This window comes from Alexandromys fortis, unplaced genomic scaffold, assembly GCF_014885135.2.
Source record: "Alexandromys fortis isolate MF-2015 unplaced genomic scaffold, M_Fortis_MF-2015_v1.1 scaffold_122, whole genome shotgun sequence".
NCBI lineage: Eukaryota > Metazoa > Chordata > Mammalia > Rodentia > Cricetidae > Alexandromys > Alexandromys fortis.
The window spans coordinates 4,239,419-4,256,220 of NW_026068004.1; the positions used below are offsets into that span (position 1 = coordinate 4,239,419).

The 16,802-nt window shown below is 40.1% G+C and overlaps 1 pseudogene; it reads left to right on the forward strand.

Moving 5' to 3' along the window:
* The first annotated feature begins 7,818 nt into the window (after window positions 1–7,818).
* Window positions 7,819–8,809, forward strand: LOC126513097 (olfactory receptor 2A12-like; annotated as a pseudogene).
* Window positions 8,810–16,802: the final 7,993 nt, after the last annotated feature.

A 16,802-nucleotide genomic window follows, 5' to 3' on the forward strand; every position in this document is an offset into this window, starting at 1 on the left:
CTAAAGAGGCTAGCCAGCTATAATAGTACGCACTTGTGATACCAAACTTGGGAGCCAGAGGTGGGAGTATCCTGAAATTAAAGACAGTCTGGGATACATAGTCAGACTCTTATCTCAAAATACAAACAAAAACTTAGGATGCCCCAGGCCTGTGGATATAACTTTGAATTCTACAAAGAATCATTAGGCTGAGACTAGATTTCCTATTCTGTATGTAGGAAGAGGAGCAAACTCATGATGTTTACATATGGCGTTGAGTGGCACGCCTGATCCACTTGAAAGTGGACAATGGAGCACAGTGTCCTGTTTCTGGGATGTCCCTAAAGACAGTGGTGAGGAGAAATCCTTCCATGGCACAGAACACTGTAAATGACATTTGTTGTTCCTTTGGTTTAGAAAGAGAAATGTCTTCCAGGAAAGAGTCTATATTGATGAGTGCACTGTGGCCCATGGGTTGGTAACACGGTCATCCATGGAATATAATTTTAAAATGGGATGGAATGAGTATGGTATGGAGAGATTTGTGTGTATCCTTCTTAGAAATGGGAGAGAATGTTATGATGTCCCTGTTTCATGTGAATCACCATCAAAGGTGTCCTCAACAGGAAAGGATATGAAGAACTAATTGAACGGGATAACATTCTCTGTCAGCCCCTTCCTGTGCCATATCCCCTCGCTGCTTGTCATGCTGATTGTCACTTCCATCTCTAGATACAAAACCTGAAAACCTTTTGCAGTACTCATCTCACCAAATGAACTAATTCTCACATGGTCCATTAGTGTCATCTGGGGGCCAATTAAGGCGTCCCTGTTGTGAAAGCTGTGGATCTGTTGTCTTCTCTTCTTGAAACTCACACTCTTCTCCTTAGGTGTGTGGGTCCACTTGGTGCAGAATGAAACCTCTAGGGCTTAACTTTTCCTTCATGTTGACCTCTGGAGTGACCCAATGACCTTTGAGGAACTGGTCGAGCTCTGAGCAGCAGGAACATTTTTGGTTAGAGCAGAGGTACAGCCATTAGCTTGACCTCACACAATAAATCATGTGATAGACTTGGCAGATTCAACCTCACCCAAGAAGCAAATGACCAAGCACTGGAGTTGGTTCTACCATGCAAACTCTGCCAAATCACTCATATCTTCTGGGTCACTCTTCATTTACATGTGCAATGGACAATTAGGACCATGCTTGACAATCTCTTGTTGCTAGAGTCATTTTAAAAAGCAGGATGTGAAGGCCCTTGGGGCAATAATAAAGCTCTGTTATATGCCTACCTTTTTGAGTCCTCAAACAGAAAGATGTAACAATCCTCTACATTGGTTTATATTTCTTTCTCCTCTGTCTTTGTCATTTATGAAATTCCAAATACCCTTTCTGTGGAACATTGGGTTAATTCACTTCTTCCAAGTTCTGTCCCTACCAGGTAGCTGTTTTTCTGCCATGTTGCTGACATACATGCCTAACTCAAATGGTGTGGGGGTGTGAGGTGTGTGGGGTGTGTGGAGTGGGGGTGTCTTCTCTTGTTGTTCTCCCTATGAATCCATAATAAAATCTCCATGACTGAAAACAACAGAGCCAAAGTGGCTCTATCATTCTATATGTGAATCAATCAGTTTTGTCTGCTTCTCTTTGAACCTGTTCCTTTATGGTCCTGGTGGAGAAGAATCTCTGCCTGGACTTGACTGCCCCTCAGAACTGATGAGGATCAACAACAGGAGTGAGGAGAGTCAGAGTCAGAGCTGTGGATCAAGGCTTAGCAACAGCACTGGAGGGGCTAAGGTGCTGCTGATTAGTGCTGATTGCCAATTACTTAGGTGTAAATACACCCATGATGGCCAATGTCATGGTTGCAATGCACGCCACTGAACAGCAATTGAGATTACATGTCTTCAGTGTTTCAACCAGCAAATGCACCGCACTAAACAACTGTTAGAACACAGAGCACAGGGAAATGGAGTTGCTCCTCAGGATGTGCAGAATTCAGAGCTTGTGTTGCATTTATGGTGTGGGAGGTCCTTCTGTCTGTTTGCTGCATTTCTTGGTTAATGAATAAAGAAACTGCCTTGGCCTGTTGATAGGGTAGAACTAAGGAAGGCTGGAAAGATGGACTGAATGCTTGGAGAAAGAAGGGTGGAATCAGAGAGATGCCATGGATCTGCCACTGGAGATGGATGTGCTGAAACAGTGGTGGTAGGCCACAGCAATGTGGCGATACACACATTAATAGGATGGGTTAAATTGAGATGTTAAGAGTTAGCCAATAAGAAGCTAGAGCTAATGGGTCAAGCAGTGATTTAATTAATACAGTTTCTGTGTAGTTATGTCGGGGCTAAGCTAGCCGGACAGCTGGGAACTGGGCAGCCATACAAACAAGCAACCTCTCCTCCTACACATTTACATTTTTTTTTTTGCTATGATTCAACTCTAGCTCCAATCATTCTACTTACTCAGGTACTATAGTGCTGAGTTACATTCCTAGACATTCTGGCTTGTTTCTAATACAATAATGGTCATTTTATAATTAACTTTTGCTATTGACTTGTTTAAGAAGCAGCTAACATGAATTTTAACCCCTTATCAATCAATCACTCTCAGTAGGAAGAGTTTATAGTCCAGCCTTCTCATTTTTAATCCTTAGGAAACCAAGGCACAGACAGAAGGCAGGAATGGATATGAGAGGTCATGAAATACTGGTCAGAACTTGTAAGAGAAGACTAACATCATCACATTTTATTTCTCTAGACAGCTGAGAAAGAGGTTACTATTGTAATTCTACAGAAGAGGCAACCAAGGCAGAATAAGATCAAGTTCAAGAGAACATGCTCCAGAGCTTGATATATTTGGATTCAAATGCTCATTTACATCCAAGAGACACAAGCTCCTCAGAGAGTTTTGTCACATCACTTTCATGGGGATGCCACTTCTGACTTCCATGTTACTATTTCATGGTTGACTGTTTTTGTTTATTTGTTTATGTTTCAATATTTTGCCTATATTTATGTCCATAAGTATGTACACTCATATGTATGTGTGCACAGCACGTGTATGCTTGGTCTTTGGTAGGTCAGAAGAGGGTACTAGATCCTCTAGAACTGGACATAAAGATGGTTGTGAGCTTACATGTATGCTCTAGGAAGCAAAATTAGTGTTCTGTAAGAGCAGTAAATCCTCTTTTTCTCATAAACATCCTCCAGCTCTCATTATTGTTATATCTTCATTACCACCAGAGGTTCTGGCTAACTTGTTCAGATATTACATGGCAGAGAAGGGAGGACTATGATTTCCCCAAAGTAGTTGAGGAAGGAGGGGGAGTGTGACTCAAACATGGTCTCCCTGAGTATCAGGGTTCAGGATTTGGGCAGTGAATGAGGAGTCAGAATGAGAAATTATGTCCTTGACCTGTGTATCAGGTGACATGGTCAAACCTTCTCTTCTTTGAACAGCTATTATTGCCCAATTGCTCTAGAAAAGGGAACAGGTAGGTCACCACTCCTGCTGTGGGTTGTCTCCTCCTGCTCTTCTCCCAAAGGTCTCCCTGTAGTGCTCTTGTTGACAGCTCCAGGGAGCATCCCTACTGGGAACAGAAATGGCCCTTTCCCAGCTCTCCTGAGGAATCTCAGAGAAGAGGCAGGCTTATAAAATCCTCAGGATCCGGTCCCACTGGGTAGAGGAGCAGATGTCTGAGCTTGCCTTTGTTAAGTGGGATTTAATAGGTTGCTGTCTTCAGGAGCCGAAGCTGCCCTACTTGCAGAGAAAATGAAGATTCAGTTGCTCAAATATTACAGCAGCTTGGAATTTTTCTGGAGATCGAGATGCCTAGATTCCCATCTCTCTGAACTCAATTGCTTTAGGACACTGAGAAGATAAAGAAATGGTCACTTGGTAACACATTCCTTATCTTTACAAGTGGTAAGATACTGGTATTTGATTGTGCATGGGGCTAAGGCATCTTTGGTACTAGAGATGAGAAGTAGACAAGCCATCCTTATCCAGGTCCTCTGTGCATACATCTCAAACTCCCCAAACCTCTTCCCTCATTGCCTGCTCTTCTTCCCTCTTGTTTTCAACCTTGTATTTTTGCTTCCATCTATTTATTAATTTAGTAAATCTTCACAGGCAGTTTTTTGCTTCCAATCATGTTGACACATAAAGATATGGAGTCCTAAGTCAAATGATTCCAAGTAAACAGAAAACCATATCCCTGAGAGAGCAGTTATGGCCAATGTCTTTGAAGAAGTCTTCCCAAACGCAGTCACGGCTTCATACACTTTGTTGGAGAGAAACCATATTTTTTTTTTGTTTTATTTTGTTTATCTTGGTTAGTCCTCTGTAGCCTAGTTTGGCTTTATCGTGTTACATAGTCAAATATATCCTAGAACTCTTAAACCTAAATTCTCTAGATTCAGGCATTTTAGGCTGTGGCTTTTTCTAGACTAGAACTCCATCCTGGTGTCTTTAACTGTGAGTCCTATGCTCATAGAATTGGGTCACCACCCTGCTGGCACATGGTAAGCAAAATCTTAGATCACTGAGCTGGGAAAACATAAGAGACCATAGATCCATAAATGGTGTCCCCATGCCATATATATCATAGAACAAATATTCTTTACTTGGCTCTTTCTACATTCAGTACATCCTAGGACCTCCCATATTCAGATAGGAGGGGAAATCTCATCAGGAGAACCATTCTTAGCTAACCATCCAGTTATGTCCTAGGAGGGCTCTGGCCCATTCTAAATCTCAATAAGGTCAGTTTGATGGATAATGGACTTTGCCTTCTTCACCTCACCTTCTCAGAGCCTATGAGCCAGGAGCAGAGAAGGTGACTGAGAGGCCAGCCCTGATGTCACACCCCCTAAACTCACTTTCCCCATTCTGAATTTGTAATCTGAAACACACTGCCTATTCCATGACTTAGGTTTTCACACATAACATACAAGTAAAATAGATTCCTTCAGTAAATTGTTGTGATGTTAAATTAAAGTTAGTGAGATTTTAGCTGGAATACATTAAATTATCCAAAATAAATATTAGTTGATTTTGTTATTAGAAAGTTCAGGAACTCATGTATACAGCCTTACTCAATCAGAGATTTTTTTTTTCCTGAGTGGTGTGGGGTTTCAGAGAGAAATAAAGGGTTTGTCCAAGTGTTTGGGTGGGAGCAGGTCAAAATTGATATTAGGACCTCCCAGGTTCTTCAGATTGCAACCACCCAGTGAACAAGAAATGCAAGTTATATCTTACGTGTGTTAAAGTAAGAGGTTGTAGCACAACAGGGAAGGCTTCCTGGCCTATCTGAGTCCTGATGTGGCCACCATTTGTGCAGCACTGTGGAGGTGGTGGTTCCCTCCATGATTAAAAGCTAGGGACTTCTCAGTGTATAAGAGCGGCAGAGGCATGCAGAATACTGGGAAGGCTTAAATGAGAATATGTATGTATAGAGAGGAGATGGAAGAGACAGTTGTGTGCTGAGGCTAGTCTCTACAGGGCAGGGGTTTAGTAATGACCATCCAACTCAAATGACAGGCATGGGCAATCATAAAAGGCTTTCAGCAGGGACCAGGTAGAAAAAGTGTAAAAACTTTGAAAAACCACTGCAGCAGGCACATGGTGAGCAAGCTGAGGAAGACAAACACCGAACATGGGAAAGGGAATTGGACATAAAGTTCTGCCCCTTAAACACTTATTTGTGAAACAAACCAGTTTCCTTCAATAAACGGTCACTGGAACTATCATCTACAGTCTATGACTGGATACATGCTCAGGAGTAGTTGGCAAACAAGAGACTGACTCCATGGTTTTGGTTATGACTTGGTATTATTTTTATTTGATTCTCTTTCTTCAAGCTTTTTTTTTTTAAAGATTTATGTAGTTTTGTTTCATTTTGTATTGAAAGACATTGTGAAAGGAAAAAGAACAATAAGTTGGGCGGAAATGGTCTGGGAGAAGTTTGGGGAGGGCAAGGATATGATCAAAGTCTATTGTGTGATAATACATTTAAAATATTAAAGAAAAAGAAAAGACTGTATTTAGGAGGAAAATGTAAAGACAAGGGACACATGGAGACTCTGATGGAGAAATCCCAGGAGAGATGATGGGTTCCTGACCTGGGAGGAAAGGAAAGTCATCTGTCAGGGTTATGAGCAGTAGACTGGTCAGGAGAGGGGATGGGGACAGGGAAAGAGAAGACTGAGGATGTCTAGGAGTCTCTTTCATGTTTCTACTCCCATCAGAGCAATTCCTGCCTTAACCATTGCCTTACTGATTAGCATGAGTGGTGCTGAGTTCAGACTCTTTTGAGCAGTGTTAGGAAATTTCCTTTACATGTCTTTCCTTGAGCATGTGTTTGTAGAAACTTTTGTGTTTACATGTTGTTTCAGAAATATACTTGATATTTCTGCTGCTAGCAATGCAGCAATACAGAGATTAACTGTATTCAACTTTAGGGAACACAGCCAGTCACAAAGTAAAGGGATCATTTTAATTCACTCTCCCACTGGATCCAGTTACATTGTGAACACTAGATCCTGTTATTGTAGCCATACTGGCAGGGGTGTGGTGATGAGAGACTGAGAAGAGGAGGTGGGCGTTGGCGCTGTGCTGATCTTTTGTAGTTTCCAGATGTAATGATGCTGAGAACCTCAGCCTCCTCAGTGCTCACTGGACAGCTGACTGTGAAATGCCCTTGAGATGTGGTTCACTGTTCTATGGGAGCCTCTGTGGTTATGGTTGTGCTTTTCTAATTCTCTCTGTAAGTATGTTGATTACTCACTTTCCTTATTCTAGATTAACATTATTTTTTCCTCCAAGGAAAGTGGTATTTTAAAGAAATCTTACCTTTGCTTCTCCTAAAATTATAGATAGATTTATCAGGTTTGAACCTAAAAACTCGGTTGCCTTAAATTTACCACTTAAGGCTATATTGCGCCTGGAATTGATTGTTTATGTACAGTGGAAGGTAAATGTAAAAAAGAGAGAAATGACTTTCCTGTTCTCAGATCACATGATCCATCAGCGTTCTCTAGGAAGATAACAGGGTGTCTCCAGTGCATTGTATGCATGAACTTCTGTCATTAATCATAGGAACATATTGTGAGGAATGAGTCTGACTGACATTTATTCTATTTTCTTCATCTACTTGTTTACCCTCTTTAGCATCTGTCCTCTCTCTCTCTCTCTCTCTCTCTCTCTCTCTCTCTCTCTCTCTCTGTGTGTGTGTGGTCAGAAACTGACATGGGGTTCTTATTTAGTTACTCACCTTATTCTTTGAGGTTGAGGCGGGTCTTTCAGTTGAATGCAGTGCCCCTCATTTCATCTTGTGTAGCTAGTCTTCTTAATTTGGGGTTGCCATAATTCTGCCTTCCAGAGATGTAATGAGAATCTGAGGACTGTACACAACATATTAAGTGTTTTTTTCTGGTTCCAGGAGTTTTGTGAAATATTTTAGATATTCATCATACTCCCGAGACATTCTGTTCATCAGCCTCACTTGATAGATGAAGAGACTGAGACATTGGGAGGTTCTGTAGCTTTGGAAGATGCACAGAAACTGAACAGTGTGCTCAGAACCCACATTCCAGTTTTTCTTTTCTTAATTAAAAAGTATTGTTTTTCATTTTATGTGTATGGGCTTTTGCCTACATACATGCCTGTGACCATGTGTGTGTCTGGCCTATAAAGATGAGAGGAGGGAGTCACATTGCCAGGAAATGGAAGCACAGAAATCTGTGAGCAATTCATCCTCAACATAGCAGCGAGTGTTCTTAAACTTTGAGTCATCTCACTAGACTGTTTCTCTCCTTTCTGTCTCTATACCTGTCATGTTTCAGGTGACTCATAGATGAATGTGATTCTCTTACAGGCTCCACCATGTGGATGATTCCAGGACAGAACCAAACCAGGGTTTCTGAGTTTATTCTGCTTGGCTTCTCCAGTAACCCCACTACCAACAGCATCCTCTTCAGTGTGTTCCTTCTCATCTACCTGAGCTCAGTCATGGGCAATGGGCTCATCATCCTGCTGATCTGCCTGGACTCACATCTGCACACTCCCATGTACTTCTTCCTCTGTATACTCGCCATGCTGGATATGGGTTATGCCAGCACCACCATGCCCCAGATGTTGGTGCATCTTCTTGCTCACTCTCAGACCATCTCCTTTGCTGGCTGCTGGATACAAATGTATATGTTTGGTGCCCTGGCTGCTACTGAGAGCATGTTGTTTGTTGTCATGTCTTATGACAGATATGTGGCCATTTGCTACCCACTGCATTATACTGTCATCCTCAACTGGGGACTGTGCATACGGTTGGCAGCTGGTCCTTGTGTCTGTGGTTTTTTCTCTGCTTTGTTACATACTTTCTTCACCATGAGTCTGCCATATTGTGGGCCTAACATAGTTAACCACTACTTCTGTGAAGGTCCTTCAGTTCTTAGCCTGGCTTGCATAGATACCCACATCATTGACATAGTAGACCAGACCTTGATTGTTCTTATGTGTCTTATTCCAATCTCCCTCATTGTGGCCTCCTATGTTCATATTGCCAAGGCTATTCTCAAGATCAAATCCACCCAAGCCCGTTTCAAGGCTTTCTCTACCTGTGCCTCCCATCTGACTGTGGTCACATTCTTCTATGGTCCATCCTCTTACATCTACATGAGACCCAACTCTAGCTACTCTCCTGAGCGAGACAAGCAGATCTCACTCTTTTACAATTCCTTCACAGCCTTGCTCAATCCCTTGGTCTACAGTCTGAGGAACAAAGACATCAAGAGGGCATTTCTCAAGGTGATGAAGCATGGTAGGATGTAATAGTAAACCAGGATCCAGAAGATGTTGGAGTATATTATCACTTTTTGATAAAGGTTATATTTTTTGTATTTTATTTTGGTAAGTTGGTATTTTATTTAGCTATTCTATGCATTTGACCAACATATTACTTGGTAACTGAGACAAACTATTGTAAAATCAATGTGAGTGTCTTGATTGACAGCTACTACCAAAACTCCAGTAGCACCTGGGCTTTCTCCACTGTGGGTTGCAGACTCTCCCTGAACCCCCTTCTCAGGCTGTTGTCAAACTAGGTAGCTGCCTTGAAATCCAGCCAGACGTTTATTATTCTATGCTGTGTCAATAAGCCTCACATATTAATCAAGATCATCGCTAGATTTGGTAAGAGAGTTGTGAATTCTTAAAGGGAAGAATTAATTAAAAGAGAAGTTTTTTTCCACATTAAAAAGTGGGAAAACATTACAATGGAGAGATTTTGGTATCTGTATGATAACATGCTTAGACAATTTGAAAATGGAATGATTAAATGATTGGATATCTAATTTAGAAGGGATTTATGTAATGTCAATTGTAAACATTATCAGCTTTGCCATTGTTGTCTTATCACTAAAAACTTTGGTTACTCTGAGTGCTAAGAAACAGGCCTTAGAATAATCTAATAAAATAAATCACAGAGTTTTCATATCTAAACAGAGGAATTTAATGGGAGTCAATTTCCATGTTGCATTGTAAGAGTAGAGAGGAACAGTATAAGGTTTTCAGATAACCAAACTTAATACAACCAGTAACCTTACAGGAATTGTCAAACTTGTTTACACCTAACTGGACTCCTGTGCCAATGTTAGATTTAAAGAGATTCAAGAAAGCAATAGTCTCATATGGCATGCATTCACCTTTTGTGAAGCAAATGCTAAACTTGTGTCCAGTTTGTAATAGAATTAAACCTGATGACTGGATAGAATTGGTTAAAGGTGGTTTAGAACCTGGTTCACAATTACAATGGAATACCTCAGTCAGAAAAGAGACTATTATTGAACAACAGAGTAAAGGTAGAGGTAGGGAAATCTCCCAAGAGCAAACTCTTCGAGAAAGAAACTATACCACAATAGAAAGGCAAACTGTATATGATGACCTCACCCTAAATTTATGCCAAGCAGCAGCTTTGACTGCTTGGGACAAAATTGGAGAAATAGGGAAAAAATTGAGTCATTTACTAAAGCTATACGGGGCCAAAAGGAAGTCTTTACAGATTTCTTACAAATATTGTCTTCAGCGGTAAATAGAATTGTTGTAGGCGGTCACTTGTTTGTTCCCAGCTGCTTGGTCCTGAAATAACTACACTGGAAGTGTATTAATTAAATCCCTGTTTTGCCTATTAGCTCTAGCTTCTTATTGGCTAGCCCTTACATCTTAATTTAACCCATGTCTATTAATCTGTGTATCACCACATGGCTGTGGCTTCCAGGCAAGGTTCCAGCTGGCAGCTCATGTCTTTCCCCTCTGGTGGCTACATGGCATCTCTCTGGCTCCACCTTCTTTATTCCAGCATTCAGTTTCATTTTCCCACCTAGCTCTATTCTATTCTATCACAGGCCAAAAAGATTCTTTATTAATTAACCACTAAAAGGAACACACATACAGAAGGACCTCCCACACCATTTCCCCTTTTCTGTTTAAATAAAAAGGGTTTAACTTTAATATAGTAAAATTACATATAACAAAACAGATATCAAGCAAGAAGTAAAGTTATAACAGATTTGTCTACTTTATCTTTTATTATAACTAAGGAAAACTATAATTATAACTGTATATTCTTCAGCTTCATCAAAGATTCCAGAAAGATACAATATTACCTAAGCTAACAGCTAGTACATTATAAACAACTTCCAAAACTCTAGAATTGATAAAGATATCTTACTGCCTAGACAGTCACCCAAAGTTCTTCTGTATCATTGTGGGCACCCATCTTTAGCTTACTGGCCCATAGTATCTGTCAGACTTTTCCATCAAGCAGGAAATTTCAAAGACAGTTCTGCTTATATTGGTAGTTTGTCAGTCACTTTCTTCTGTGTCCTGCAGAATGTCTGGCAGTCTCTTTCATGAAGCAGGAACACAGAAGGATCATCTCCCCTTTTGGCAAATTGAGCAATCATTTCTCCGTGGGTCCTGCATGTCTAGTTCACTCAGTGTAACATCAAGCAGTCCAGGCAAGAGCAGTTTCTTGCCCAAATGGCTAACAAACTCCACAAGGAGCCTCTTTGATATCCATCATCCTCTTGAAGTAGATTAGTGCTGCCAGAAACATGTGTATCTCATGTCATGCAAAGTACTAAGTTCTTAAAACATTTTAAATGCCATATTATGAAGGTCTCTGAAAGATTTGAAGAATACTTATCTAACTGAAATATATCTCTATACATCTAGAAAACCTAACTAACATGACTAAAAGCTTGACTATTATAGATGATCATATATTACCCTGTATTTCTTAATTATATATTACATTTTCAAATGTGCTACACAAACACAATACCTTAATCAAGAGCAGATATATAACAGAATTGACCTAAAATTTGTATCAATAAACCAAGATTCATACCAAGGAAAATTATTCATCTCTATAGAATATCCTCCTTTAATTATAAACAAACATTTATAAATAATATGTGGTATTTGGGGCATAATTCTCTTCAAACTGCTTCCTGCTTTTTGTTGGGTGAAGTATTTTTGGGAGTGTACATGGCAACCTTTTTTGGGATCTTGGTCCATCAATCCACATTAGTCTAGAATTAATCCACAGGTTCTCATCTTCTGTAGAAACAAAAGAAGAATCTCTTTTCCAAAGCAACATATTTTTAAACCCAAATTCTAAAGTCAAGATACCTTGTTGAAATAAGAGCGGCGGGGCTGCATCCCTGGCACCCGGCCGCCCGCATGGCTAGCTTATGCCCAGAAATAATTACACGGAAACTGTATTCTTTCAAACACTGCCTGGCCCGGCTAGTTCCAGTTTCTTATTGGCTAGCTCTTACATATTGTTCTAACCCATTTCTAATATTCTGTGTAGCCCATGAGCTGGCTTACCAGAGAGGATCTTAACCTGCGTCTGTCTGGAGTGGGAGCATCATGGCGACTCTTCACTCAGCTTCTTTTTCCCAGAACTCCCCTCTGTCCACTCCGCCCACCTAATTTTCTGTCCTATGAGGGCCGAGGCAGTTTCTTTATTACCAAGAAATCACTCCCACATCAATACCTTTATGTTAGTTTATCTTAGCAGCCCATACAATGAAATATCTCTCTGTACTTAGCTCCTTCACAGCCAAAAAAGTCAAAGAAAACACAATAATATACCTAATCCAGAGTCTGTATATTCCATCTTTATATAGCTTGTTTTTATTCTATTACTTTTTAATGTTTATTTTATTATTTTTACTGCTTTAATATATGACTGTCTGTATTCTGTCTCTTTAAAGGCTTTGTTTAATCATTTTTAAAATGATTTGCTTTTTTTTGTAACTCTATATTTTCTTTCTTGTTCTCTCTCTCATGACTATGTACATTTATCCAAAACTTTGACCCATTTAGAGGTCTTTTCCATATGTATTTGTCTTCATTGGTTATCTGTAATCCTTTTCTGACAAGAACTACTGTTTTAATACTAAGCAGGCATGGTTGGGGCCAACTGGACCCTGCCTACTTGCTCCACCCAGTCCAGCATGATGGAGGCATGTTCAATACCTCTGCAAGCCATACACACCACTCCAGTTCCAAGTATGCAGCAGATCTATGTTGAGCCATTGTGCAGTTTGTAACATGTTGCTCACAGACCCCATTTAAATGCTCTGTAGCCCGACCTCCCAAAAGAGTCAGAGCTGCTCATGCTGGTGAACCAGCAAGCCACTGTTTTAAAACCCACATTTTTTGTTTTGCTACCACTGAATCAGGAAGATCTCCCTTAAAGGAGTTACATCTCTGGTTGTCACCAGTGAACATAGAAAGAATCTGCATTAAACTCTGTTTTTTTTTTGTCTGTGTCTAGAATTCCTTTCCAAGCTTTTCCAGGTTTTATGTGGATTTAGCTAGCACAGGTTGGCATGCCAATCTAGTGTTGGACGTCACTTGTTTGTTCCTGTCTGCTCAGCCCTAAAATAACCACACAGAAACTATATTAATTAAATCACTGCTTGGCCTATTAGCTCTAGCTTCTTATTGGCTAGCTCCTACATCTTAATTTAACCCATTTCTATTAATCTGTGTTTTGCCACATGGCTGTGGCTTACTGGCAAGGTTCCAGCTGGCAGCTTGCATTTTTCCCCTCTGGCAACTACATGGTGTCTCTCCAACTCTACCTTTTTTTCTCTCAAAATTCAGTTTAGCTTTCCCCACCTAGCTCTATTCTACCCTATCACAGGCCAAGGCAGATTCTTTATTCATTAACCAATAAAAGCAACACATATACAGAAGGACTTTTCATGCCATGGAATGATACCAAATTCAGAAGTCAGGCAAATAATAATTGAATCTCTGGCCAATATAAAAGAAAAAAAGAGGGATGTAGATATGATAGAATAAATGTGTAGACTATTGAATCTGCTCTGAAAAGAAAAAAAGGGAGGATATAAATATGATAAGATAAAAAGGTTGATTATTGAATCTACTTTTAAAAAGCAGCTACTAGTTTTAAATGTTTTACATTGGATTAGACATTTGTATATTGTATACAGATTTTTGTATATTGATACAAATTTGAGATTAATTTTGTTAAAACACACTGTAAATATTTTTCTAATCTTGTCTAATGGGATGAGCAGGACACAAAAGAACTGCTAAACATTGTCAGGGCAAGGAAGGCCCACCCCTCAGAATATCCTGCTTCACAGAAAAGTCTGTTGGATATTTCGAAGATGGATGTCCCAATTTTGCAGAGGAACTTTGAGTGACAGTCCAGGAAGCCAGTTGTTTTTGTCATTTCTTACATTTTTTTTTGGAAGTTACTTGCTTTCACTTTCTACCTACCTAGTTAATATTATTTCCTTCTTGGATCTCTGAGGGAGATGAAGATTAGATAGTTATAGTTTTCCTTGTTTATCTGACACAGAAAGCAAGTTATGATAGAAAGTAAATTAGGTACAAAACTTCAGATTCACTAAGATAGAATAAATATGGAGTATTTTCTCTGAATTTGTCAAATGCAAATGGACAAGACATTGTTGATATATGTATTACCTGTATATATTTTATATAGTCATTGCACTTATTGTATATAGTGTTTCTTATATTGATTACAGCCTTCTTTTTTATTTTAGATAAAAAGTGGAAATGTAATGAAATTTAATTTCTACTTTAATAAATGAAGCTTGCCTGAAGATTATAGAGTAAAACTGCTATACTGGTCAGCCTTACAGACCAGACAAAGGTGACATACCATCCCAGTAACCACATTAGTCATAGAAATCAGGTGGTAGTGGTGCACGTCTTTAATCCTAGTACTAGAGAGGCATATAAGACAGGAGGAAACAGCTCTCAGGCAGTCTCATTCTGAGGATTCCTGGAAGCGAGATCACCATTTCGTACTGAGGTAAAGGGAAGAGCCAATGGCTGGTTGTTCTGCTTTTCTGACCTTCAGGCTGAACCCCAATATCTGTCTCTGGGTTTTTATTACTCATTCTTACAGCACTGTGTCCTGTTTCTGGAAACCACTAAAGACAGAGGTTCGAAGGAACCCTTCCAGCGAATAAAAATTGTCCATGACATTTGGTTTGGAAGGAGAAATGTCTTTCAGATGAATGTCTGTAATGATGAGTGCATTGTGGCCCATGGGTTGGTTACATGGTCATGAATCAATGGAATATAAAAATAAAATTGTATAGACTCAATGTGGAGAGATCTGTGGGTAGCTTTCTTAGAAATGGAATGTTAAGATGTTTCTGTTTTGTGTGAATTCCCATCAAAGGTGTTCTCTACAGAACAGGATGTGAAGAATTAAGAGGATGGGATGGCATTCTCTGCAGACACCTGTGTGCCCCTTTCGCTGTTCATCCTCTCACTGCTTGTCATGGTCAGTATCACTTCTGTCTCCAGATATAAAACCAGAAAACTTTTTGACATATTTATCTTACCAAATGAGCCAAATCTCACATGGTACTTTAATGAGGTGCTGGAGAGATGGCTTTGTGGTTAAGAGAACTGCCTGAATCATTATGGGCACCCATCTTTAGCCTACTGCCCATAGTATCTGGCAGACTTTTCCATCAAGCAGGAAATTTTAAAGGCCTCAGTTCAATTCCCAGCAACCAGATGGTGGTTCACAACAATCTGTAATGAGATCTGTTGCTTTCTTAAGAAAGAGACCTGGTCAGTTGTCCTCATCAACTTAGGTTCTAAAACCCAATATGGACAAGTTCAACAGAACCACCATATATGAGCTGCCCATGCATGCGTCAGCATTGCCAAGGCATAAATTTCAATTTCTTTCTTCCAATCCATTAATGAGTTATAGTAGGAAGCTGCTTGTTTTTTCCCCAGCTTTTCAGACGCAAAATAATCAGTCAGACATCATATTATTTTGATATTGTTTGGCCAGTAGCTTAAGCTTATTGCTAGCTAACTCTTACATCTAGAATTAACCCATTTCCATTATTTTGTATTCTATCATGAGGCTCATGGCCTACCAGCAAGGTTCCAGATGGCAGCTCATGTCTTTCCCTCTGGGAGCTAAATGGCATTTCTCAACTCTGCATTCTTTCTTCCAGCATTCAGTTTATCCCCCCTTCACCCACCTAGCTCTACTCTGCCCTATCACAAGCTAAGCCAGTTTCTTTATTCATTAACCAATAAAAGCAATACGTATACAGAAGGACTTCCCATACCAATGAGGCATTGTCAGTTGGGAGCCAATTAAGGAGTCCCTGCTTGTGAGAGCTGTGGATCTGCTGCCTTCTTTCTCTAAGCTTACCATCTTCTTCTTAAGCCTGTGAGTCCTTCTGGTGTTGAAAGAAATCTCCAGACCCTGACTTTTACTTCATGCTGTCCTCCGTGGTAGTCCCATGACAATTATGGAGTAGGCTCAGGTCTAAGCAGCAGGAGCATTTTTGGTTAAGAGAGAGGTACAGCCATTACCTTGAACTCACACATTAAGCATGTGATAGACATGGCTGATTCAGTCTCACCCAAGAGGCAAGTGGCCAGGCCATGGGGTTGGTTTTACCAATCACTAGCTTGGTAACCTTTGCCAAAAGTTAATGTCTTCTGTGTCATTGTTCATTTTCCTGTGCAATCATTAGGTAGGGCCATGTTTGACAACCTCCTGGGGCTGCATTCACTTAAAAAAACCAAGATGTACAGTCATGAGACTTGGATATTTCTGCCTATATTTTGTGTCCACACTCAAAAAAGTGTAATGTTCTCACCCTATATATTTTTTAATCTCCTCTGTGTTTTTTTTTCTTTTGACAGATCCCAAATATGTCTTCTGTGGAACTTCGGGTTTGGGCTTTTTCACTTTCCCTAAGATCTGTCCCAATCATGTGAATGCTTTTCTGCCAGGATATCCATGTTCAACTCAAATAGTGTGTGTGTGTGTGTGTGTGTGTGTGTGTGTGCATGTGTGTGCGTCTTGAGTTTCAATCAATAAAGCTGTAATAAAGTATCCAAGGCTAAACGCAAAAGAGCCACTGTGTCATTATACATATTATACATGTGACACTCAATGGGTTCTGTGCTCTTCTTTCTGAACCCCTTTCCTAACCAATCCTGGTGGAGAAGAATCTTTGCCTGGACTCAACTGCCTTTCAGACCTGATGAGGATCAACAAGAGGAGTGCGAACAGATGGAGTCAGAGCTGTAGAACAAGGCTTAGCAACAGCGCTGCAGTACCTAAGGTGTTTCTGATTAGTGCTGACTGCCAATTACTAAGATGCAAATGCACCCAAGATGGCCGGAGTCATGGTTTCAGCACATGCCACTGAACATCAATTGAGATTGCATGCCGTATAGTTTTCAGTCAGCCAGTGCA